This window comes from Erinaceus europaeus, chromosome 6 (assembly GCF_950295315.1).
Source record: "Erinaceus europaeus chromosome 6, mEriEur2.1, whole genome shotgun sequence".
NCBI classification, from domain to species: domain Eukaryota; kingdom Metazoa; phylum Chordata; class Mammalia; order Eulipotyphla; family Erinaceidae; genus Erinaceus; species Erinaceus europaeus.
Window position 1 is genome coordinate 16,570,797 of NC_080167.1, and position 23,699 is coordinate 16,594,495.

At 49.3% G+C, this 23,699-nt stretch overlaps 1 protein-coding gene across 2 annotated transcripts in view; it reads right to left on the reverse strand.

Annotated features, from left to right (window-relative positions):
• The window catches only part of PITPNM2 (phosphatidylinositol transfer protein membrane associated 2), a 174,469-nt gene that overhangs the window by 116,695 nt on the left and 34,075 nt on the right, over positions 1-23,699 (reverse strand). The window contains exon 1 of one of the 2 annotated variants that reach the window (XM_060193195.1): positions 7,101-7,120. The exons of the other annotated variant lie outside the window; for it this stretch is intronic. The gene's annotated coding sequence lies outside the window, so the exon portion shown is untranslated. Of the gene's footprint in view, positions 1-7,100; positions 7,121-23,699 lie in introns of those variants that run through there. 2 annotated transcript variants of the gene reach the window in all.

Below are 23,699 nucleotides of genomic sequence, written 5' to 3' on the forward strand. Positions count from 1 at the left end.
AGGTGTCTCTACTCTCTGTGTCTCCCTCTCTCCTCTCTCTCAAAAAAAGAAAGCAGGGAGTCGGGCGGTAGCGCAGCAGATTAAGCACACGTGGCACAAAGCGCAAGGACCGGTGTAAGGATCCCGGTTCGAGCCCCTGGCTCCCCACCTGCAGGGGAGTCACTTCACAGGTGGTGAAGCAAGTCTGCAGTTGTCTATCTTTCTCTCCTTCTCTATCTTCCCCTTCTCTCTCCATTTCTCTCTGTCCTATATAACAACAATGACAACAATAATAACTATAACAATTATCCAACAATGACGACAACAATAATAACTACAACAATAAAACAAAAAGGAATGAATAAATAAATAAATAAGAAAGGAAGGAAGGGAAGGAAGGAAGGAAGGAAGGGAGAGGGGAGAGAAAGGAAAAAGAAAAGAGAAAGAAAACAGAATTAAAAGGGGTGAGATAGCTCACTTGGAAGAGCACCTGCTTTGCCATGCACATGAACCCGGGTTCCAGTCAGTCCCTACAGCACTAGGAGAGCGTCAGCGCCAAGTTGTCTCTCCCTCTCTATATGAAAAACTCAGCCCACGGTATAGTGAATTCCTGGCAACAACAACCACAACAAATTGGCCCAAGGAGGCTACTCAAGTCATAGAGTTGCAGGTGCACAAGGCCCTGCCTGGGTTCATTCTGAATCGACAAATAAACAAGCAAACAAACAGAGAACACAAGTGGGGTCAGTGCCATTACCCATGTGAACACTCTGGTAGCATCACTGTCGTATGCTTTACATTGGTTTGTTCTAACCCTCCCCCGCCAAGAGAATTGGATCAGTCCAGTTAATTTCGCGGGCCCACTTGGCCCCGCCCCAAGGAACCCCGAGAGAGGGTTCCTGAGTTCGAGAGTGCCAGAGTTGGAGGGTTCCTGAGTTCGAGAGTTTCAGAGTTACAGAGTAAGAGAGAGTTCCACAGTGGAAGAGTTTCAGAGGGTTCCCCAGTACGAGAGTTCCAGAGTGCCAGAGTTGGAGAGTTCCCGAGTTACAGAAAAGGAAAGAGTGCTTGCGCCGCCGCAAAGAGACAGCAGAGTTCTGTTTGGTGATTAGTTTGTCTTGGTTTATGAATCGTTGTTCCTGAATAAAGAAATACAGCTTCCCTGCCCAGCCGTTGTCTCCGCGTCAATGTTACCCGCCCGTGAAGCTAGACCCGCCCGGCAAGAGCCTTCCGAAAATTTAACAACACATCACATCTTTCCCAGGAGAACTTCAGGACCAAGCTGAACCTGGCTCTCATTACTTCTCAGGCTACCGTTCCTCCTCCACTACCCCCCCCCCCACAAGTGAACTCTCCTACAAGCTGCAACCATGGGCCTTTGGGTTGCCAGGGTGCTTCTGGGGACACCCTCCTGGCTCTCTCTCCTACCCCCTTCAGGCTCACTGAGAGGCCCCCTCCTCGCTCTGACCTCCCGTCACCTCTGATGGCCCTACGACCAGAGTGAACGTCTGCTCCTTGAGCCTCTGCCCTCACTGGCACAGACACAGGAATTTCTGCCGTTTCATCACTCCCGTACACCCTGCTCCCAGAACAGGGGTACCCACTAAATACCTGGGCAACGAGTATGTGTCGGTCATTTGTGAGGGCCAAGCACGCTGCTGAGCTGCGAGACCTCCCCTCACGAGAAAGGCGCTGTCCTAGGAACACCTCTGAGAACCCCAAGCTCCAAACACTGTCTCCAGGAATCTAACCGCTTGAGCTAGCAGGCTCGGAAGCACAGGAAGTGTGTGCAGGAACACAGTGGGGAAAGACAGAGAAGTCCGGCCCTGGTCCTGACCGTGGGAGGTGGGGGGATCAGTTCATGCCACACCTCCAGGGGCCTCCTCGCCTAGGAGGACATGCCTGCAGCTGATATCTGCAGTAGGTGATGCACAGGGAAACCTCAGAGGGAGGGACAGAGAGCTGGGGGTGAGAGATCTGCAGGGGCACCTTCACAGGCTGGGTGGCTATGCGCCTGGCCACTCACCCCTAGTGTGAGCATAGCCTTGTGCCCAGCTCTCTGAAAGCTATGGTGTGATGTGTGGGCCTCAAGGGGCCGGCATCAGGGACCAGAAACCAGAAACCGAGCCAGAGAAACACAGTTCCTGCCTCCTGGTTGGAGAGAGGACGTGAGTCAGCTTGGTCAGCAGAGCAGAACCAGGGGAGTAACTGGCACCGGGGCCAAGGACGACCTGCGTGGTAAGAAGGGGTGCGGAGACAGGTCACCTGGAACAGCATTATACCTTGTAATGCTTGAGGCCCTGGGTTCAAGCCCTAACACCATATGGAAGTGCCATGCACTGAGGGGCAGAAAGCACTGTAAATGATGGAGCGGTGCTGTGGTGTCTCTGCTCTCCCTCCCTTTCATTCTAAAATAAAGAATGTAAATTGAAGAAGTGTCCCTGGGGAGCTGTGCAGCTATAGAGTCAAGTATGTCCTGGGCCCCATACGACCACATCAAATACTAGCAATAATAATGATAGAAGGGGAAGTGCAGGTGGCCGGGCAGTAGCGCAGTGAGTTAAGTGCACATGCTGGCAAGGACCGACATAAGGATCCCGGTTCAAATACCCGGCTCCCCACCTGCAGGGAGGTCGCTTCACAAGCAGTGAAGCAAGTCTGCAGGTATCTATCTTTCTCTCCCCCTCTCTGTCTTCCCCTCCTCTCTCCATTTCTCTCTGTCCTGTCCAACAATAACAGCTATAACAACAATAACAATAAAAACAAGTGCAACAAGGGCCAAAAAAAGGGGGGGGGAATTGGCCTCCAGAAGCAGAAGATTCGTGGTGCAGGCACCAAGCCCCAGCAATAACCCTACAGGAGAAAAAAAAAAAGAAGGGGAAGTGCAGCAGCCTCCTGGCAATCCCCCAGTCCTGATGGGCTGGCTGTAGGTGAAGCACCTTGTGAGAGGATGCAAGGCAACTAGGAGAAGCCACACAGGGGCCTGGCGACAGAGCTGGCCTGCACAGGAGGGGGCAGCACAGAAAGTAGCCACGCCTCCCATCTCCTCCCCGCACGCACGCCTGCCTCTCTTGCCCTTCTGTGGCCTCTGGGCTGGCTGTGAGTCTAATCCTCTATTCATACCAAGCCTGCAGGGAAGGGATGGAGAGATGCCCCCCACATATACACACTCCTCCTTGAGCCTCCATCCAGGGGAGGCCAGTAGGGGTGGGGGAATATGAACACAATAGAAAGTATGACAGCTGCCCTGTGGTCTGAGGCCCTCCAGCCATCATGCTCTTCCTCAGCGGGGGACAGTACCTCCCTGAGAGACAATGGCAGGAAACACCTCACCCCACCCTCTCCCCATGGAGAGCTGGGAGTCAGGAAGGAAGTGACTCGGAAGTCTGGGTGCCCAGAACTCCTGCTGAGACTCCCCTCCCACTAAGGACACCAAGGCTCAGGAAGTGCCAGGAGTTCTGCTCCCCAAGCAGCAGATACAGAAGATAGCCAGGCCGCACTATCCATCCCCAGCTTCCAGGAGGACAAAGAACTTCTCTGAAAAATCAACCCCACTCCTTGGAGGAGAAAGTCAGAGGCATCAGGGGGCCCCCATGACTTCTCCACCCAGGATACCTTTTTCCAGGTCTAGAATGGGTTCACAGGACAACCAGGTGACTGTGGAGGGCAGGCCGTGTCCACACTGCGGGGGGCTGAGAAGGAAGGACTCCCCCATGGAATGGCCCTGGCTGGAGGCCACCGCACTGGGCCACATGGCACCAAGAATGTCCTGGGAAGGGAAGCCAATGCAAGATGGAGATGGTGAGTGAATTACAAAGAGCTTCAGAAAAAAAGGGGGTGTTTGAAACAGGCCTTAAAGGTAAAGGGAAATGCTATAAAGGGTGATGGAGAGGAGACCTTGTCACACTGGAACAGCATCAGCAAAGTGCAAAGGTGGGCAGGGAACTCCAGTGTGGGGACAGCCTCGGGTAGGGGCAGAAACTTCATCGGGGTCTGGGGATCCTGTCTGTGCAGCCCTGGCTCCAGCGGTCCACAGCAAGTTCTCACAAATATGACCCAGGTAAGTGAGAGAAGTGGAGGAATCCTGAGAACATATGGGATCAAAGCAAAGATCCACAGGTAAGAGGACTGCATGGCCGCCATCTGTAAACCCCAGAGATGGGGGGACCCAGTTGTCAGCAAAGAAAGTCACTCAGCTGCACAACAGGAAACAGGAAGCCAGGTTCTTAGGGTACAGAGCCCCCGCCCTTCAGGAACTCAGGCTAAGCCAGGGCTCAGGCCAGGACAGAGAGCTCTGTGAAGCTGAGTGACTGGGTGTACCCCTCCCTGCTCCCAGAAGCCGAGACATCTTGGAAAGTGAATTAAAGAACAACAACAAAGCAAAAACTACAACACAGCACTCTCCCTTCTCAGCGCTGGGAGGCCTTTTCACAGCAACTGAAAAGAATGAGCAATTAGAGAAGAAAACAGCCCACAGTGCCAACCTGGAAGCAGAGGCGTGAGGGGCACACTGCCTACCAGAGCTGAGCTGAAGCCCTGGGCCATCCCCCACCCTGCCTTCTCTTCCCAGAAAGGAGAGGATGCCCCAGGAGGGAAGTACTGGGCTGGGCTCCAGCCCAGAGAGAAAGTCTGGGCCAGGCAGAACAAGTGCTTTAGAGTCTAGACTTGGGGGTCCAAGCCCCTCTGGTTTGCTGTGTGACCTTAAGCCAGACATTTGCCATCCCTGAGCCTCGGCATCATGTGAGATGGGGACAGTCATGGCCCCTGACTGGCTGTGCTTTTAAAGCCTCAGCCCCAGCTGGACACAGCGGGAGCAGCGAGGGGATGCTAGCGCTCCCTCCCCTCCCAGCCCCTCGGACACCCATGCTCACTGCCCTCAAAGTTCAAACCAGCCAGTGGAGAGACAGGGAGAAAGGGTCATGGGAGCTTAGGAAAGCAGAAGGCAGCAACATCTACCCCCCTGTCTACCTCCCAAAAAGCCTTGGCAGCACAGAAAGGAGATGGGAAGAGGGCTGGGGGGAGCGAGACACAAGGTCATGGCTGGGGATGAGGTGACCAGTTGCAAAAGGCCTTGGGGAGAAAGAGACAGGAAAGAGCAATACCTAAGGAGAGTCAGCGCCAGTCCCTCCACAGCCACAGGTTTAGTGCGTGTAGGCACGCACAGCTATGTCCCTGTCACTCGCTGACCACCATTTGGGAACGGGATAAAGCAGCCCCTGCCCTCGGTCAAGACCAGGGAGCTGCCCCTGGTGTGTCCTGCCCTAGTTGGGAGGGTGGGGGAGTTGGGCTGAATAATGAGAAAGACAACAAACACCCCATGGGGCTCTCTACACTGGAGTCTGTACATGGAACCTAAGCTTCCAGACAGAACATCAGCCCTTCCTCTAGCAGACAGGAGTCAATGCGTGCAAGAAGCAAGATCGATGGTAAGTCCAGCCTACCCCCCAGGTCAAGCAGATAAAGTCAGATGTGTAAGAGGAGAAGGGAATGGTGACAAAGTCCCTGCAAGTCTGCATGAGGAGGCGCCACAGGTGTCCTGCTGGGATAGGGACAGCGTGCAGCATCCAGCAGAGAGAAGCCCAGTGCGGAGGAGCTGAGACACCCGGCCACCCAACTCCCTCAGGACCTCAGGACTGGACAAGACCAGCCTCATCCTGGTTGATGCTAGAGACAGGCCAGCCAGATGTTAGGAGACTGGGACAAGGTCGACCCGTGAAGGAGTCCCCACTTGACTGAGGACCTGGATGCAGAGTGCTCACAGAGGGTCATACATACATCACGGTCATACCCCCAGGGCACCCAAGAGGGCTTTTCAGGGAGTCGGGCGGTAGCACAGCAGGTTAAGCGCATGTGGTGCAAAGCACATGGACCAGCATAAGGATCCCGGTTCGAGCCCCCGACTCCCCATCTGCAAGGGAGTCACTTCACAAGCGGTGAAGCAAGTCTCTTCCCCTCTCTGTCTTCCCCTCCTCTCTCCATTTCTCTCTGTCCTATCCAACAACGACAACAATAACTACAACAATAAAACAACAAGGGCAACAAAAGGGAATAAATACAAATATTGAAAAATAATAATAAAATAAAAAATATTTTTTTAAAAAGAGGGCTTTTCAATTTCAGAAGCTCTTGACCTTGAACCTGAGGCTTTGTGCCCATCGGCCTCTGGGGTCAGGACTCTGGGCTGCAGAGGGACGACTGATGGCAGAGTTGGCGACACAGCAGCCCAGAGCCCTCGAGCCCCTCCACTGGGTGAAGTGTAACCTTACAAAAAAATGAAATGGGGGTGGGGTGGGGTTGCGGGGAGACAACATTCTGCAAAAGACTTTCATGCCTGAGGCTCTAAAATCCCAGGTTCAATTCCCAGCACCACCATAAGCCAGAATGAGCAGTGCTCATGTCTCTCACCAAAATGAAACAAAAGAAAAACAAATTACTGTCAAAAGAAATAAAGGAAGGGAGGGAGGAAGGGAAGGAGGAAGGAAGGAAGGAAGGAAGGAAGGAAGGAAGGAAGGAAGGAAGGAAGGAAGGAAGGACCCCCAGGGAGGCTGTCAGTCCGCAGACAGAAAGCCCACAGGCACCCATTGTTAGAGCTGCCTTCAGCACGGGTGTGAGCAGTGAACTCAGGACACCCGTGAGCTGACACACATGTCCTTTGTCTACACATCTGCCACCCCACATACCTGGGCCTGGGAAGCAGGCAGGTGTCCCCGTGGGCTGCAGAAGCCAAGGCTGCTCCAGGAAGAGTCTCACTCCGTAGCAGCACTACGGGCTGAGTGAGGGCTGAGGATGGGTGCTGGGGGCTTGGCGGCACCAACCTGAGCCTACAGGAGTCCTCAGGCTCCACAGACAGTGGGGAACCTCGCAGTGGCTCAGGGCAAGGTGGCACATTGGGAAAGAGCTCAGAGGAGGGAAAGGAGCTAAGTGGGGCCCAGAAGCAGTGGGAGGTGTGGCTCCTGCCAGGGAGCCAGCTTTGCACATCCCGCCCACCCCTGTGCGGTCCCGGGCTCCAGGGAAGCCTCCCCCATTCTGCAAACCCCTCTTTGGGCCAGGTCTGTGGGGTTCCTGGTTCTCTCGCCACACCTGTGCATGCCCTCCACAGTGCACAGACACCCCCCCAAACACACCTCACCCCCAAGCAAGAGGATAGCCCAGGTATCCCAGGTGCCAGCAGCCTGGAAGCAAGGGGCCTCCGGCTTCTCCTCTCTATTCCAGCAAATTCCACAGCTCGCTGCCTACGCTGTGCACACGCCCACCTCTGCACAGTCTCCCCACTAGGTTGCCTGGCTTGCTAGGCACCACCCCCAGCGTTCTGTGAGGTCTGTGGGGTGGGGAGTGGGGGGGGGGTTCCCGTGTCAGCAGGAGAAATTGGCCCATGGGAGACAGTGGTGCAGGCCAGCAGCTCTGACCTGCCAGTCAACACCAAGCCCCCTCCTCCACAGAGACACCTCCCTGTGGATGAGAAGGTCAGCTGTAACTCACACCAGTGGAAAGAGATGAAAAAGAAAATGCACCCTCTTTACAAAGGGATGTACTAAAGGGAACATACTTTTTCAGACAAGGAAAGCATTTCAAGGCCCAGAGTGAATGCAGCATCAGCTAAAGGAGCAAGGCAGCTCCCCATCCAGGCAGGTGGGGGCAAAACAGGTGGAATGAAATGCGATGAAGTTGTCAGGTGACTAGCCCCCCTCTCCTCCCCTCCAAGGGCCCTCATGGGAGAGGTGGAGAGCAACTGAGCCCCTCCTGAAGGGAGATGAGATAAGGAGGTGAGGACACAAACAGAAGATCATCCAACCATCCTGAGAAGTATTGAGCGGTAGAGTGGTAGTGCCAGCACCAAGCCCCAGCAATAACCCTGGAGGCAAAATAATAATAGTAGTAGTAATAATAATAATCTTTAGGAAAGAAAGTGTGTGGGGGTCAGGGGAGAGCTGGCACAGTAGCTCACCTGGCTATTGTGCTGCTGTGTCATGTGCAGGGACCAGGCTTAAGCTCGGCCTCTGCCATATTGGAGGAGGCTTTGGTGGCACTCTGCCTTCTTTGCCTCTAGAAAGACACAGAGACAGAGGCAGAGAGAGAGAAGAAGAAAGGAAGAAAAAGGGGGTCGGGTGGTAGCGCAGCAGGTTAAGTGCACGTGGCGCAAAGCGTAAGGACCGGCAGAAGGATCCCGGTTTGAGCCTCTGGCTCCCCACCTGCAGGGGAGTCGCTTCACAGGTGGTGAAGCAGGTCTGCAGGTGTCTGTCTTTCTCTCCTCCTCTCTGTCTTCCCCTCTTCTCTCCATTTCTCTCTGTCCTACCCAACAACAAACGACATCAACAATAACAATAATAACCACAACAAGGTTACAACAAGGACAACAAAAGGGGGGGAAAAAGAAAGGAAGAAAAAAAAGAGAAAGAAAAAAAATTTAATTAATTTAATTTTTTTTTTTAGAGAGACGCACAGAAAGACACACACACACACAGAGAAACACCAGAGCACTGCTCAGCTCTGGCTTATGGTGGTGCGGGGGATTGAACATAGGACTTAGGAGCTTCAGGCATGAGAGTCTGTTTGCACAACCATTATGCTCTCTCCCTCGCCCAAGAAAGAAATCTTATTCTTTTAAGTCCCCACCAACTTTATTGAGGCTTAAATTATAAAATATTATAATTAGGTAAGGACTCCCTACATAGTGCTCATTCACTCAATCAGCCACTACAGATGAACCTGTTTTCTTTTTATAAACACTTTTTTTTTGCCTCCAGGGTTATTGCTGGGGCTCAGTGCCTGCACCATGAATCCACTGCTCCTGGAGGCTATTTTTTCCCCTTTTGTTGCCTTTGTTTTTATCGTTGTTGTGGTTATTATTATTGTTGTTATTGATATGTCATTGTTGTTGGATAGGACAGAGAGAAATGGAGAGAGGAGGGAAAGATGAAGGGGGGAGGAGAAAGACAGACACCTGCAGACCTGCTTCACCAATCATGAAGTGACCCCCTGCAGGTGGGGAGCCAGGGGCTCGAACAAGGATCCTTCTGTTGGTCCTTGCACTTTGCACCATGTGCGCTTAACCCACTGTGCTACCACCTGACCCCCTATAAACACTTTTTAAAAATTTACTAATATGAGAGAGAACCACATGCCATGGCGGGGACTGAAGGTGGGACCTCATGCTTTTAAGTCCAGAGCTCTAGCCATGGAGACTCCTTCCAGACCACGGGCTAAACCTTTTTGTTGGCCTCCAGGGTTATCTCAGGGACTCGGCGTTAACACTAAAATCCACTGCTCCTCAAGGCCTTCCCCTCTTCCCCCATTTTATTAGATAGGACAAAGAAAAATTGAGAGTGGAGGGGGACATAGAGAGGGAGAGAGAAAGACAGACACCTGCAGACCTGCTTCACCACTTGTCAGTTGACACCTCTGCAGGTGGGGGGACCAGGGGATTGAACTGAGGTCCTTGCACTTTGTGCTATGTGTGCTTAACCAGATGTGCTACCTCCCGCCCCCCTTCCCATAACAGGTTCCTTTCTCAGTACATTTCACTTTCACAATACAGCATCATTAACTATAGTCATGTCGCCCGTCATAGCCTCTCCTTTAAGTCATACATCTAGAGCTTCAACACACCGCCTGGATGATTCGGCAAACTGCAGGAGGACAAATAGCAATTGAGGCGGATGTGAAGAGCATAAGTCAGAATTGCTTTCCTGAAAATCGTTCAGGTCCCCCGGACATGGCTTCAGTCAGGGGATGTGTTTTAGTTAAGAGAATCTGTTTCCCTATATAACTTCTATTAATAGAGTATCAGTCTCTCCTCATCCCCACTCAATAAATGTCAAACAAACACTCAGAGAATAGCAAGTTGACGGGGTGCCAAATTATTAGCTTGCCCAGACGGCCACATGTCTCTAGCTGGCCCTGGTGGGAAATCTAAGTTCCAAATGAGTGGGTAGCGCCACAGAAGAGAAACACTGTTGTTTCCCTCCCCGTCGACATGAAGATCATGCGCAGGTGGCTAGAGACTGGGCCAGGACCTGCGGAAGCCACAGCGCTAGCTGGGACCACAGCAAAAGGTTCAGGTCATAGGCAACAGGCCTTGATTCCATGTGAAGGTACAGCTCTGATTTTCTGTTTTATTGAGATGTAATATACATGTCATAAAACACACCCTTTCAAAGTGCACAGTTCAGGGCCAGAGATATGGACAGCAGCAATGCACCAGACCTGCATGCCCGAGACCTTAGGGGTTCCAGGTTCAACCCTTGTTACCATCATATGCCAGAACTGAGAGGTACTCTGGTGTCTCTCTCCCTCCCTCCCCCACTCCTTCACCTTATGGAGGAGTAAATAGTTTACAATAATTGTCAAGACATAGGTCTGGTCTCTTATGAAAATAAATACATCTAAGAAAGAAGATGCTAGGGGGACCGGGCAGTAGCACAGCGGGTTAAGCGCAGGTGGCGCTAAGCGCAAGGACCGGCATGAGGATCGCAGTCGAGCCCCCGGCTCCCCACCCGCAGGGGATTCGCTTCACAGGCGGTGAAGCAGATCTGCAGGTGTCTGTCTTTCTCTCCCCCTCTCTGTCTTCCCCTCCTCTCTCCACTTCTCTCTGTCCTATCCAACGACGACGACATCAACTACAACAACAATAAAAAGACAACAAGGGCAACAAAAAGGAAGATAAATAAATAAAATTACAAAAAAAAAATCTTTAAAAAAAAGAAAGAAGATGCTTGTAGCATACGCTTGTTTTTTAAATTATTTATTATTTATTTTTATTTTTGCCTCCAGGGTTATCGCTGGGGTGAGTCTACTACTCCTGGAGGCTATTTTTCCCTTTTTGTTGCCCTTGTTGTTGCGCTTGTTGTAGTTGTTATTGTTGTCATAGCAGTTGTTGTTGTTGGATGGGACAGAGAGAAATGGAGAGAGGAGGGGAAGACAAAGAGGAGAGAACGATAGACACCTGCAGACCTGCCTCACCGATTGCGAAGCGACCCTCTGCAGGTGGGGAGCTGGGGGCTCGAACCGGATGCTTATGCTGGTCCTTGAGCTTTGTGCCATGTGCCCTTAACCTGTTGCGCTACCCAGTCCACTATTTTTTATTTTTTATAGCAAAGCACTGCTCAGCTCTGGCTTATGGTGGTATGAGAGATTGAACCTGGAACATTGGAGTCTCAGGCCTGAGAATCTCTTTGCACAACCATTATGCTATCTACCCCCACCCTCGCATATATTTGTTAAAAGCATAAATAAATAAAGCACACAATTCTGAGATCAGGAAGTGTCAAATGGTAGAGCTGTAGATCAGGTGGTAGTGGGCTTGGATTGCTGTGCGTGAGGCCCTGGCCTCCATTCCTAGCAGCACAGACCACGGGCTAGGGGTGGGGGGGTTTGTTCCATGGGTAGTGGGATGGTGCTGCAGTGTCTCTCTTCTCTATTTCTCCTTCTAAAACATTAAGAATATGAAATTGGGCTAGGAGGCTGTTCAGTGGTATTGCACATCCACAAGGCCTCTGGTTTATACCCTGGCACCATATAAAAATGCACAATCCAGAGGCATTTAGCATATTCATGAAGTTGTACAGCAACCATCTCTACCTATTGGGCTTCCAGAAAAGTCATGGTGCATTTTGGCATAAAAAAAAAAAGCGGGGGTCAGGCAGCGTGTTAAGCACACACGGCATGAAGCGCAAGGACCATCACAAGGATGACGGTTGGAGCATTGGGGTTTCTTTAAAAGTGGTGAAGCAGGTCTGCAGATGTCTATTTTTCTCTCCTCCTGTCTTCCCCTCCTCTCTCTATTTTTCTCTGTCCTATCCAACAACAATGATATCAATAACAACAACAATAATAACCAAGATAAAAAGGGGGCAACAAAAGGGGGGATAGCCTCCAGGAGCAGTGGATTCGTGGTGTAGACACCCAGCAATAACCCTGGAGGCAAAAAAAGGAAAGAAAAAAAAAAGGAAAATATGGGGTGGGGGCAGGGGCGAGCGATAGTGCAACGGGCTAGATGCACATAGTATGAAGTGCAAGGACCGTGCAAGGATCCCAGTTTGAGGCCCCGGCTCTCCATCTGAAGGTGAATCACTTCACAAGTGGTAAAGCAGGTCTGCAGATGTCTATCTTTCTCTCCTCCTCTCTGTCTTCCCCTCCCCTCTCAATTTCTCTCTGTCCTAGCTAATAACAACAATAATAACAGCAATAACAATGGAAAAAAGATGGCCTCCAAGAACAGTGGATTAGTACTGTAGGCACTGCATCCCAATGATAAACCTGGAGGCAAAAAAAAAAAAAAATATATATATATATATATATATATATATATATCATGACTTTTCTGACAACCCAATAGTTGCAGAACATCATCCAGAACCCCAACCCCCAAGAAAGAAATTCCACACCCATTAGCCAGCTACACCCTCTCCACCCCCGTTGGCTTTCTGTCCCCATGGGTTTGTCACCTCTGGACATTTCATATAATTGAGCTCACACAGTATCTGGCTTTTTATGTCTGGCTCCTTTTGTGTTTGTTGGGTTGGTTTGGTTTTGGTCATCACCAAGGCTTCACTACTCCAGGATGACTTTTTCAGATAATGACAGAGACAAAGAGGCAAAAAGAGAGAGTGAAAGAGACCACAGCATCAAAGATTCCTCCAATGGCGGTGAATCTGGGTTACACATACGGCAAAGCGGTGCACTATTCATGTGAGCTCTCCTGCTGGCCCACGGTCCCATAGTGTTTCAGCCATAGTGTAGCATGAGTTTGTCCTTTGGTTCTGTTAATGGCTCGGAGATACACTACATGTTATGTATTGCTCTTTCACTCATGGGTACTTGGGCTGTTGCCAACCTTGGTCCATTCTAACTAGTGCTGCTACTCACTTTTGTGTGAATGTGTCTTCTCAAGAGTTTGGGGCATATATCTAGGAGTTCCTAACTTTTTAAATTTTATTTTTTTTATTATCTTTATTAATGTATCGGCTAGAGACAGCCAGAAATCAAGAAGAGGGAGAAAGAGAAGGGGAGAGACAGAGAGATACCTGTAGCCCTGCTTTACCACTTGTAAAGCTTCCTCACTGCAGGTGGAGAACAGGGGCTTGAACTCAGGACCTCATATGGTAGAGTGGTCACCACCCAGTCCCTATCTTTTCTTTTCAGTTTATATAACCAGGGCATTGCTCAACTCTGGTTTATGGTAGTATGGGAAATTGAACCTGGGACTACTGAAACCTCAGGCATGAAAGTCTTTCTGCATAGCCATTATGTTATGTCTCCACTTCCCTACACACTTTTTGTTTTTTTTAAGATTTATCTTATTTCTCAAAAGTGACAGAATGAGGGAAAAGAGTTAGAGAGTCACTTTGGCATATGCAGTGCTGGGAACAAACTCAAGACCTCATGTTTCCAAGTTCAGTGCTTTACCTGTTGTACCACATCCCATAGGAGACCTCTGGGTGGACAGCAGTGCTGGGGTCAGGGGCGCTGAGCTGCATCCACACATCCCCATGCCCCCAGGTGCTTTCTGCAGGGCCCTTTCCCAAGGAGAAGCCCCTCTCCTACTCAGTACCCCAAGTTCCTCCAGCAATGAGAGCAGCTAGACTACTCCTCCCACCTCCTTCCTCAGGAAGCACAAAGCAAGAATTGTGGACCCCACACGGTAGGCCCATTATCTCGACTGATTTGTCCTTCCCTGCCTCCCATAGCTCTTTCAGATCCTCCTTAACAGATACTCCTGAGAATCCCTTTCCACACCCAGCCGGCTGGAGGCAGCCGGGAAATCCTCGGAGACCTTCCAAGTGGAGAGACCTCAAGGAAGGAAGACGCATTAGCAGAGCCATTAGAAAGCTGTTGGGAGTGATTCTTCTCCCAGCTGGCAAATGACAGAGCAGAGCCTCAAGAACAAAACCCAGGCCCAGGAGGGCAGAACCAGTGACAGCAGCAGAAAGATGCTTCTGTATGAAAGTCCATAGGAGAGAAAGCAATACACACACATACTAAAAAGGAGAAATTCTTAGCCTGCAGCAGTTGGTAGCATTATGTAAAATCCCAAGCCCACAAAAATATCATTTGGATGATAAAAAGTTAAATTTAGCTAAGTACAGAGTGACTAATACTATGAGGAGAGGCAGCTCCCCCAGTTGCCTGGAGCTGATACAGCTGGCTTTTAGAAACTTTTGACAAGTAACCAGGGCCTGGTGCTGCACAGAATAACACATTATGTAATAAGAGCACAGGCATTAGCCGTACAACCAGGATGAGCCCTGAGGGCCTGTGTCCAGGGATGGGGATAACTGGCGTCTGGTTTGAGCTCCTCTGACAGAGTTTTCCCTCTGGGACCCCAAGAGCCTGGGCAATCCAGACACGAGGCTGGAATTCTGTGAAACCCATTACCATACCCCGCCACCTTTTCTGCAGAGATCTCTTTCCAGAGTGGAAGTGGGAAGCAGCTATTTGGTGTCCCCATGAGCCCCTGTATCATAGAGTCCCTGTCCTTTGAATCCAGTCCAGCCCCACAATCTGTTTTAACCACTAGAACAGGCTAGAAGTCCAGACCTAAGCTTTAGTGTGGTCTTACCATGATCAGTGTTCTGTATTCAAGCACCATGGTACAGAAGGAGAAACTCCATGAATGGTGGAGCAATACTATGGCGTGTCTCTCTCTCTCTCTCTCTCTTATACTAGAGCACTGATCAGTTCAGTCTTATGGAGCCTCAGGAATAAGAGTCTCTTTGCATAATAATTACACTATCTACCCCCGCCTTTTCTCTCTTAAAATTGAAAAAGTTGTCCTGGAAGCAACTGAACTGTGAGAACAAGGCCCTGGTATGGCAAAAGAAGACAAAAGAACAGAAAAGAAAAAGGAAGGGAGGGATGAAAAAAGAAAGAAAAGAAAGGAAATTAACCCTAACACAAGTGGCTCACTCAGTATAATGCACTTTATCATGTGTGAGAACTCGGGTTTGTATGTCCTGGGTCACCACACAGGAGGACCCTGCAAAGGGGAAGCTTCAAGAGGGGTGGAATGATGCTGCAGTTTCTCTCCCTCTCTATCTTCTTCTTTTTTTTTTTTTTTGCCTCCAAGGTTATCACTGGGGCTCTGTGCCTGTGAGTCCACTGCTTCTGGAGGCTACTTTTTCCTTTAGTTGCCCTTATTTTTTTATCATTGTTGTCATTATTATTTATTATTGTTGTTACTGCTACCGTTGTTGGATAGGACAGAGAGAAATCAAGAGAGCAAGGGAAGATGGGGGGAGGGAGGAGAAAGACACCTGCAGACCTGCTTCACCGCTTGTGAAGCCACCCCCTGCAGGTGGGGAGCCGGGGGCTCCAACCCAGATCCTTACTCCAGTCCTTGCGTTTCTCACAATGTGCACTTAACTCGCTGCACTACTGCCCATCCCCCTCTCTATCTTATTCTGTCTCACACACTCTAGAGGAAATAAAAAAAAGTTGGGAGCAGTAGAGTCATGCAGCCCCCAAGCTCCAGTGATAAGCCTGGTGGCAATAATAAAAAAAAAGTTCTGACGCGTGCTACAGTACCTATGAACCTTGAGGACAACAGGCCATGTGCACTAAGGCACTCACAGGTAGACAAACACTGTGATTCCACCCAAGGTAGAAGGGTGGAGTGGGGGAGGGGCAGCGGGTGAGTGAGTGTTCAGTGGGGACAGTCTCCACTGGAGATGAACGAGTTCAGGAAATGGATGGATGGTGGTGATGAGCGTACATTGTGAAATGTCCTTAATGCACTTGGAAAGAGTTCAAGTGGTCAGTGTTATGTGTATTTTACTACAATTTCAAAAAATAAATTATAGGAGGAGGAGGAAGAAGAAGAAGAGGAGGCCTGGACACTGCTGTGCTTGCCTCTGGGGAGGTCAGTCCAGTTCCCTGGAAGTTACCAAAGGTGAGTGGTCCCAAACAAACCACTAGGACTGGGGGGTGGAGTGGGGGGGTACCTTCATGTAAGAAACCAACCCCCACCCACCCACCCCCCAGCCCAAAGCCTCAGCTGACACAGCCCCAGCCCACTGGAGGGGGCTTTGGGGGCGGAAGATCATCCACCCCCATCCAGTTGTCCCAGCTGACACTAGCAGAGCAGAGATAAACTGTCCCCAAGTCCTGCCCAGACTGTCACATGGGGAGCAAAGAAATGAAAGGCCTAATGTTTCCAGACCCCAAGTTGGGGAGCACTTTTTTGAAGCCACCAATGATTGGCAGGGGAGTACAGCTCTTTGAAGGACTTTGGGGAAAATTTCTCTCCCTAATGGAGGACATAGGGAGACCATTCACACCCACACATCAGACAAGTCAGTGAGAGACAGCAATGCCTGAGTGAGTCTGAGGAAGACACTAATTCTCTACTTCTCCAAACCCCAGTGGAATAAACACTGGAATCAAACCTTGTGCTGCTCTTCAAACAGCTGCTATGAAGACTGGGGATCCTATAGTGATCTGGTAGAGTAACAAAGCCATCCTGAATCCTGGCCAACTTGACCAACTCAAGTTGATGTTTCATTATGTGACATTTAATCACCCCATCCAAAGTGGCGTTTGTCCACAATGGACAGGTATCAACAGAGATCTGTCCACTGCAGAGAAACGATCCTAGGGCTGGGGCTTGAGACCAGCTTTCTGGAGGGAGGACTTTGGGTAAATCAGCTCCCTTCTCTGAGCATCAGCTTCCCAAACTGCACAGTGAAGAGAGAGCTTCCTAAAGGCCTCTCAGGGATAGGGAGATAGTCTAGCAGGTAGAGCACACCCCTTCCCCTGAATAAGGCCCTGGCTTCAGCCCCTGCACCATGTGGCAGCACCATGGAAAGCACCAGGAGAATTCCGTGAATGGTAGAGCTGTGCTTTAGTGTCTCTCCTTTCTCTCTCTCTCTTTCCTCTTTCCTCTCTCTCTCTAAGCAGAAGGAAAGAAAGAGGGGCCAGTTGGTGGTGCACCTGGCTGAGTACACACGTTAAAATGCACAAGGACCCAGGTTAGAGCCCCTGGTCCCCACCTGCAAGAGGAAAGCTTTGTGAGTGGTGAAGCAGGGCTGCAGGTGTCTCTCTGTCTCTCTTCCTCTCTATCACCTCTTCCCTCTCGATTTCTGACGGTCTCTATCAAATAAATAAAGATAATAAAAAAATAAGGAAAAAAGAAGGAAGGAAGGGGAAAAGAAAGGAAAAATGAAAGGAAGGAAGGAAGGAAGGAAGGAAGGGAGAAAGAGAGAAAGAGAGAAAGAAAGGGAAGGCCGGTCCTCCCCATTCAGTCCCAGGGTTCTGTGATCCTGTAGTATGTGCAGAAGGGAAGACTGAAATAGAGTCCAAAGCACTGCACAAGGTGCAGATGACTTGCATCTGGACCTACACACCCCACCTTGGAATCCTCAGCTCTGTCCTCTCGCAGCTCTACTCTCCCCTGTCCTTTGTGGACTTGTCCACTCAGTTCATTATATTCTCTGCAGCAGTCTTGCTCAGTCCAGTATCCTCCTCCTAGATCACACCTTTAGCGCCCTGGACCCCAGGTGAGGCTGCATGACGGGTCCTGTGAGAGGAGGGATGTTGTACCCCTAGTTCCATGTGGTCCTTGGGGCTCTCTGTGGTCATCACCCAGCTGATGGATCAGACCCACTGGAGCCCCCAGTGGGTCCCAGGGGGAGGCAGAAACAAAGTGAAAGAAACCTGGGTCCTGACCTGTCAAATCTGACTATTACAAGAGTGAGAACTTGAGACTGGGGAGACAGCATAATGGTTATGCAAAAGACTTTCATGCCTGAGGCTCCAAGGTCCCAGGTTCAATCCCCCCAAACCACCATAAGCCAGAGCTGAATAATGCTTTGTTCTTTCTCTCTGTATCTTTAATTAAAATAAAATTTAAAATAAATTTTTTTTAAAAAGCGAGAACTTTATTGTGACAAACCACTGCCACCATGAGACTGTTTGTTAGAGCAGCTGGGTGTGCCCATCCTAACACACACCATCAGCAAACTGAGATTGCACAACTGACCTACCAGATTAGTTACTAATTCAGGGTGCTCTAACACAGTACAGTTCTGCACCCTACAATGCTACACTAAGCACATGATAGGAGCATGTTGGTGTTATTCAAACTCCAGCCATTCTTCCTGCTGCCGAAAGCTTTATGATAAAAGCTAACTACAGTTCTTCTCCTGAAAACTACATAAGGAAAGAAGGAGAAAAAAAATGGGAGTTGGGTGGTGGCACACCAGGCAGAGCACACACGACCATGAAAGAGGACCTGGACTCAAGCCCCCATCTCCACCTGCAGGGAGGAACTTCATAGGCAGTGAGACAGTGCTATAGCTCTCTCTCCTCTCTTTTGCTCTCCCTCTCTCTCACCCTCTAAAAATGGATGCTGGGAATGGTGAAGTCATGAAGGCATTAAGCCCAGTAATAAACCTAGCAAAGGAAAAAGAGAGAGAAAATAAATAAATAGGCAGGAGAAAACCTATACTAAAATCTCTGAGGACATGATAAGTAAAAGAATTCTACTGAGACCAGAAACTATCAGATACTTAGAGGAAAATACTGGCAGAACTCTTTTCCGCATACATTTTAAAGACATCTTCAATGAAACAAATCTAATTACAAAGAAGACTAAGGCAAGTATAAACTTATGGGACTACATCAAATTAAAAAGCTTCTACACAGCAAAAGAAACCACTACCCAAACCAAGAGACCCCTCACAGAATGGGAGATCTTTACATGCCATACATCAGACAAGAGTTTAATAAACAAAAAATATAAAGAGCTTGCCAAACTCAACAACAAGAAAACAAATAACCCTATCCAAAAATGGGAAGAGGACATGGACAGAATATTCACCACAGAAGAGATCCAAAAGGCTGAGGAACACATGAAAAAATGTTCCAAGTTGGGAGTCGGGCGGTAGCGCAGCGGATTAAGTGCACTTGGCGCAAAGCACAAGGACCGGAGTAAGGATCCCAGTTCAAGCCCCCAGCTCCCCACCTGCAGGGGAGTCACTTCACAGGTGGTGAAGCAGGTCTGCAGGTGTCTGTCTTTCTCTCCCCCTCTCTATCTTCCCCTCCTCTCTCCATTTCTCTCTGTCCTATCCAACAACAACGACATAAAAAACAATAACTACAACAACAATAAAAACAACAAGGGCAACAAAAAGTAAATAAATATTTTTTTAAATGCTCCAAGTCGGGAGTTGGGCGGTAGCACAGTGGGTTAAGTGCATGTGGTGCAAAGCACAAGGACCAGGGTGAGGATCCTGGTTCAAGCCCCCAGCTCCTCACCTGCAGGGGAGCCACTTCACAGGCGGTAAAGCAGGTCTGCAGGTGTCTATCTTTCTCTCCCCCTCTCTATCTTCCCCTCCTCTCTCCATTTCTCTCTTGTCCTGTCCAAGAACGACGACATCAACAATAATAACTACAACAACAATAAAAACAAGGACAACAAAAAGGAAATAAATATTTTTAAAAATCTTTAAAAATATATAAAAATAATAATAATTTAAAAAAAAATTCTCCAAGTCTTTGTCAGAGAAATGCAAATAAAGACAACAATGAGATACTACTTCACTCCTGTGAGAATTTCATACATCAGAAAAGGTAGCAGCAACAAATTCTGGAGAGATTGTGGGGTCAAAGGAACCCTCCTGCACTGCTGTACAATGTACAATGTAAATTAGTCCAACCTCTGCGGAGAACAGTCTGGAGAACTCTCAGAAGGCTAGAAATGGACCTACCCTATGATCCTGCAATTCCTCTTCTGGGGATATAGCCTAAGGAACCCAACACACCCATCCAAAAAGATCTGTGTACACCTATGTTCTTGGCACCACAATTTGTAATAGCCAAAACCTAAAAGCAACCCAGGTGTCCAACAACAGATGAGTGGCTGAGCAAGTTGTGGTATATATACACAATGGAATACTACTCAGCTATTAAAAATGCTGACTTCACCGTTTTCAGCCCATCTTGGATGGAGCTTGAAGAAATCATGTTGAGTGAAATGAGTCAGAAACAGAAGGATGAATATGGGATGATCTCACTCTCAGGCAGAAGTTGAAAAACAAGATCAGAAGAGAAAACACAAGTAGAACCTGAACTGGAGTTGGTGTATTGCACCAAAGTAAAAGACTCTGGGGTGCATGGTGGGGGAGAATACAGGCCCAAAAGGGATGACAGAGGACCTAGTGGGGGTTGTATTGTTATATGGAAACCTGGGAAATGTTATGCATGTACCAACTATTGTATTTACTGTTGAATGTAAAACATTAATTCCCCAATAAAGAAATTTTAAAAAAATTTACTGGTCTGCTTCCTGGCAGACAAAGCAAAAAGGGAAACATGTCAGGCCCACCCGGGAGCTCTAGCCAGCAGTGACAAAATTGAACAAGAAATACACTTTGCCCTGACTGAGACCGCTGAGGGACATACTCCTGTAGTTGCTGTGTGGGTATCAGGGCCTGAGCAGGAGGCGCCAAGAGGCCAAGCTTTGCAACCTGCCTGGCTCCTGATGACGAGCTCCTCCGAGTGATTCCTCAGCCTCCTTAATGTCAACACAGCAGCACCATGATAATGATGGGAAATATTTACACACCGCACGCCTGATGGGTTGTTTGGACCATCTGGCTGCTGGATGCGGTAAGTATTGTCAGACACATGGCCAGTCCACAAACACTGTGCCGGAGGGAGTTCCGGTAGAGGCTGGGCTCAGCCCCGGTCCCATCATGCTCTTGGCTGTGGAGAGACTGTCTGCAGCCTGGGCCTCTGCTGGCCTCGGGCCTCTGCTGGCCTCAGGCCCCTGCAGGTGAATCGAGCTCTCCACACCCACCTCTCCCCAGCCTCTCCCAGCTTTATCAAGGAGCTTTATCAAGGAGCTTCGAGAACTCGAGTGTGCCCAGCAAGGGCTCACCCAGCATGGCAGTGGACCTCACCTGCCCCCCACATCTCAGGAAGACTGGGAGATCTTAGAGACTAGTTTAGCAGCCTTTAGGCAAGGACCAGGATGAGGCCTCACAGCTTTGGGGGGCTGGAGGGATGGCGACATTGCCTTCACCCAGATAAAGGATGAGTCTTCTTCTATATGTGAGGCTCCAGAGTCCTGATGCCAGCTGAACACAGATTGTGGGTTTTTGGTTTAGTTTTTTTTTTCCTTCCCTGGGTTGACATGAAATGCTTTTTCTTTTTTAATTTGGGGTGTTGGGCGGGTGGTTTTATTATTATTTTCTTAATTTTAGCAAAAGCCAGAAAGTTCCATTCGGAGCCTGTTCTAAAGCAGCAATTTTCTTAATAGGGAGCAGACACCCGCCGCCCACGTGGGGAGCCGTGTCAGCTCAGCAGTCACAGCGCCCGGTGGCTCTGCTCAGTCACGGCACCTTTGTGACAACTTAGTCAAATGGAAACTCAACCCCAGGGGCCTCGTGGCCCTGGAGATTTGCCGAGAGGAGCACATGTGGGGAGAGCCGGGTAACTGCGAACCACAGCTTCACGGCCTTTTCATAATCCAAGCTCACTAACTGACTAAGGTGTAAAATGCCCCGACTAGAGCAGGTGGGGCCTATGGAGCACCTAGGCTGGGGTCAAGTGCTACCTTGTCCCTTCACATCCAGGAATCTGAGTTTTAGTTATGAAATAGGAGGCAGTAGGGGAGGCCATATGGGAGACCCACAATACATGTCCTGAGCTGGCCCAATCCCTCGAGCTCCAACAGCGATGTTTCCTCTGAGCACCTGACAGGAACCACCAAATACATTCAAATAGCACAAAAGTTAATTCTGCACAAGTTGCCTGAGCCACCACGACATGGGAAAATCTAAGGAGATCACAGCAGGAAACACCCAGCAGCAGGACAGGGACAGGCGTCTCATGTGCTTGTTTGCTTACCCAGGAGGACTGAGGTCAGAGCACCACTCCGTCTTTCTATGCAGCGCCAGGGATCAAACCACACATGTGCAAGAACGCACTTTACCTACTGCTGAGCCACCTTCCCATCCAGGCGTCTCGTGTGAACACAGGCAGACGAGACAGCCTCGGTGGGTCTGCTGCAGGCATCCCCAGTCAGACATGCAGTCTCCCCAGGACCACATGCACCCCAGCTTCGTTGTGGGGAGAGTCTCAGTCTCCAGTTGTCACTGGACAGGTCACTGCTAGGGCCCGCTAAATCCCAGCCTGTTCTGCGTGGTATGGTAACAAGCTGGCTAGTGGGGTAAGCTGTTCAAAAAGCCCCCTGTATTGTCTACTTATTCTTTTTTTTTTTTCCCTTTTGTTGCCCTTGTTTTTTATCATTGTTGTTGTTGTCATTGCTGTCATTGTTGTTGGATAGGACAGAGAGAAATCGAGAGAGGAGGGGAAGACAGAAAGGGGGAGAGAAAGACACCTGCAGACCTGCTTCACTGCTTTTGAAGCAACTTGCCCTGCAGGTGGGGAGCCAGGGGCTCAAACTTCATGCCATGTGCACTTAACCCACTGCGCCACCGCCTGGCTCCCTACTTATTCTAAAGACTAGGTCTTTCCTAGTGGCCTGGGGAGGGTGCACAGTAGGCATAGCACCAGACTTGCAGGCATGAACATCCCAAGTACAATCCCCAGCACTGCATATGTCAGAGTGACACTCTGGTTCTCTCTCTAATAAGTAAATAAATCTTAAAAAAAAAAAGATTAGGTATTTCCTAGTGCCTTTTTACTCATGAGATGAGGCTGCAGTGAATGGGGGCTCTTCTCTCTGTGTGGCTAATTACACACAGAGTTCACCATCATAACCCTTTTCAAGTGGACGGTCAGTGGCATTAAAGACAAATAACTCAGTAAAACAGTCAATGACCACCACCCATCCCTGTCCCTCCACCTGCCCCTGGTGATGTCTGTAAATGGTGGCCTTTTAGAAATGGTGTCTGTGCCACTGGGAACTAGCTCACCTAGTAGAGCATCAGACTTGCACGCTAAAAAAAATTTTTTTTCAGGCTACAGCAGGCAAATCATGTCTATACGAAGTTCCAGCAATGAAAGAAAAGTGATGTCCTCTCAGATTGGCATGTGACCAGATAGCTAAGTGCATACTGTACAGTCTCCCATGTGTGAGGCCCTGAGTTCCACCTCTGGCACCACACAGGAACACCGAGCAAGAGGATCTCCATGGGTGGTCGAGTAGTACTCGGGGGTCTCTGCCTCTTTTCTTTTTTCTTTTCTTTCTTTCAGTGCGATTTTTTTTTCTGTCTTCAGTCTCTCACAAAAATACAAGAATTGGGCCAAGAGAGGTGGCTCAGAGGCCCTGAGTTCAGTTCTGAAAGAAACTGAAAGAAATATGTAATGTTCCCAGTTGGCAAAGTTTTTTTTTTTTATTTCTTTATCGGGGAATTAATGTTTTACATTCAACAGTAAATACAATAATTGGTACATGCATAACATTTCCCAGTTTTCCATATAACAATACAACTCCCACTAGGTCCTCTGTCATCCTTCTTGGATCTGTAGTCTCCCCCCCCCACCCACCGCAGAGTCTTTTACTTTGGTGCAATACACCAATTCCAGTTCAGGCTCTACTTGTGTTTTCTCTTCTGATCTTTCAACTTCTGCCTGAGAGTAAGATCATCCCATACTCATCCTTCTGTTTCTGACTTATTTCACTTAACATGATTCTTCAAGCTCCATCCAAGATGAGCTGAAAACGGTGAGGTCACCATTTTTTTATAGCTGAGTAGTATTCCATTGTGTATAGATACCACAACTTGCTCAGCCACTCATCTGTTGTTGGACACCTGGGT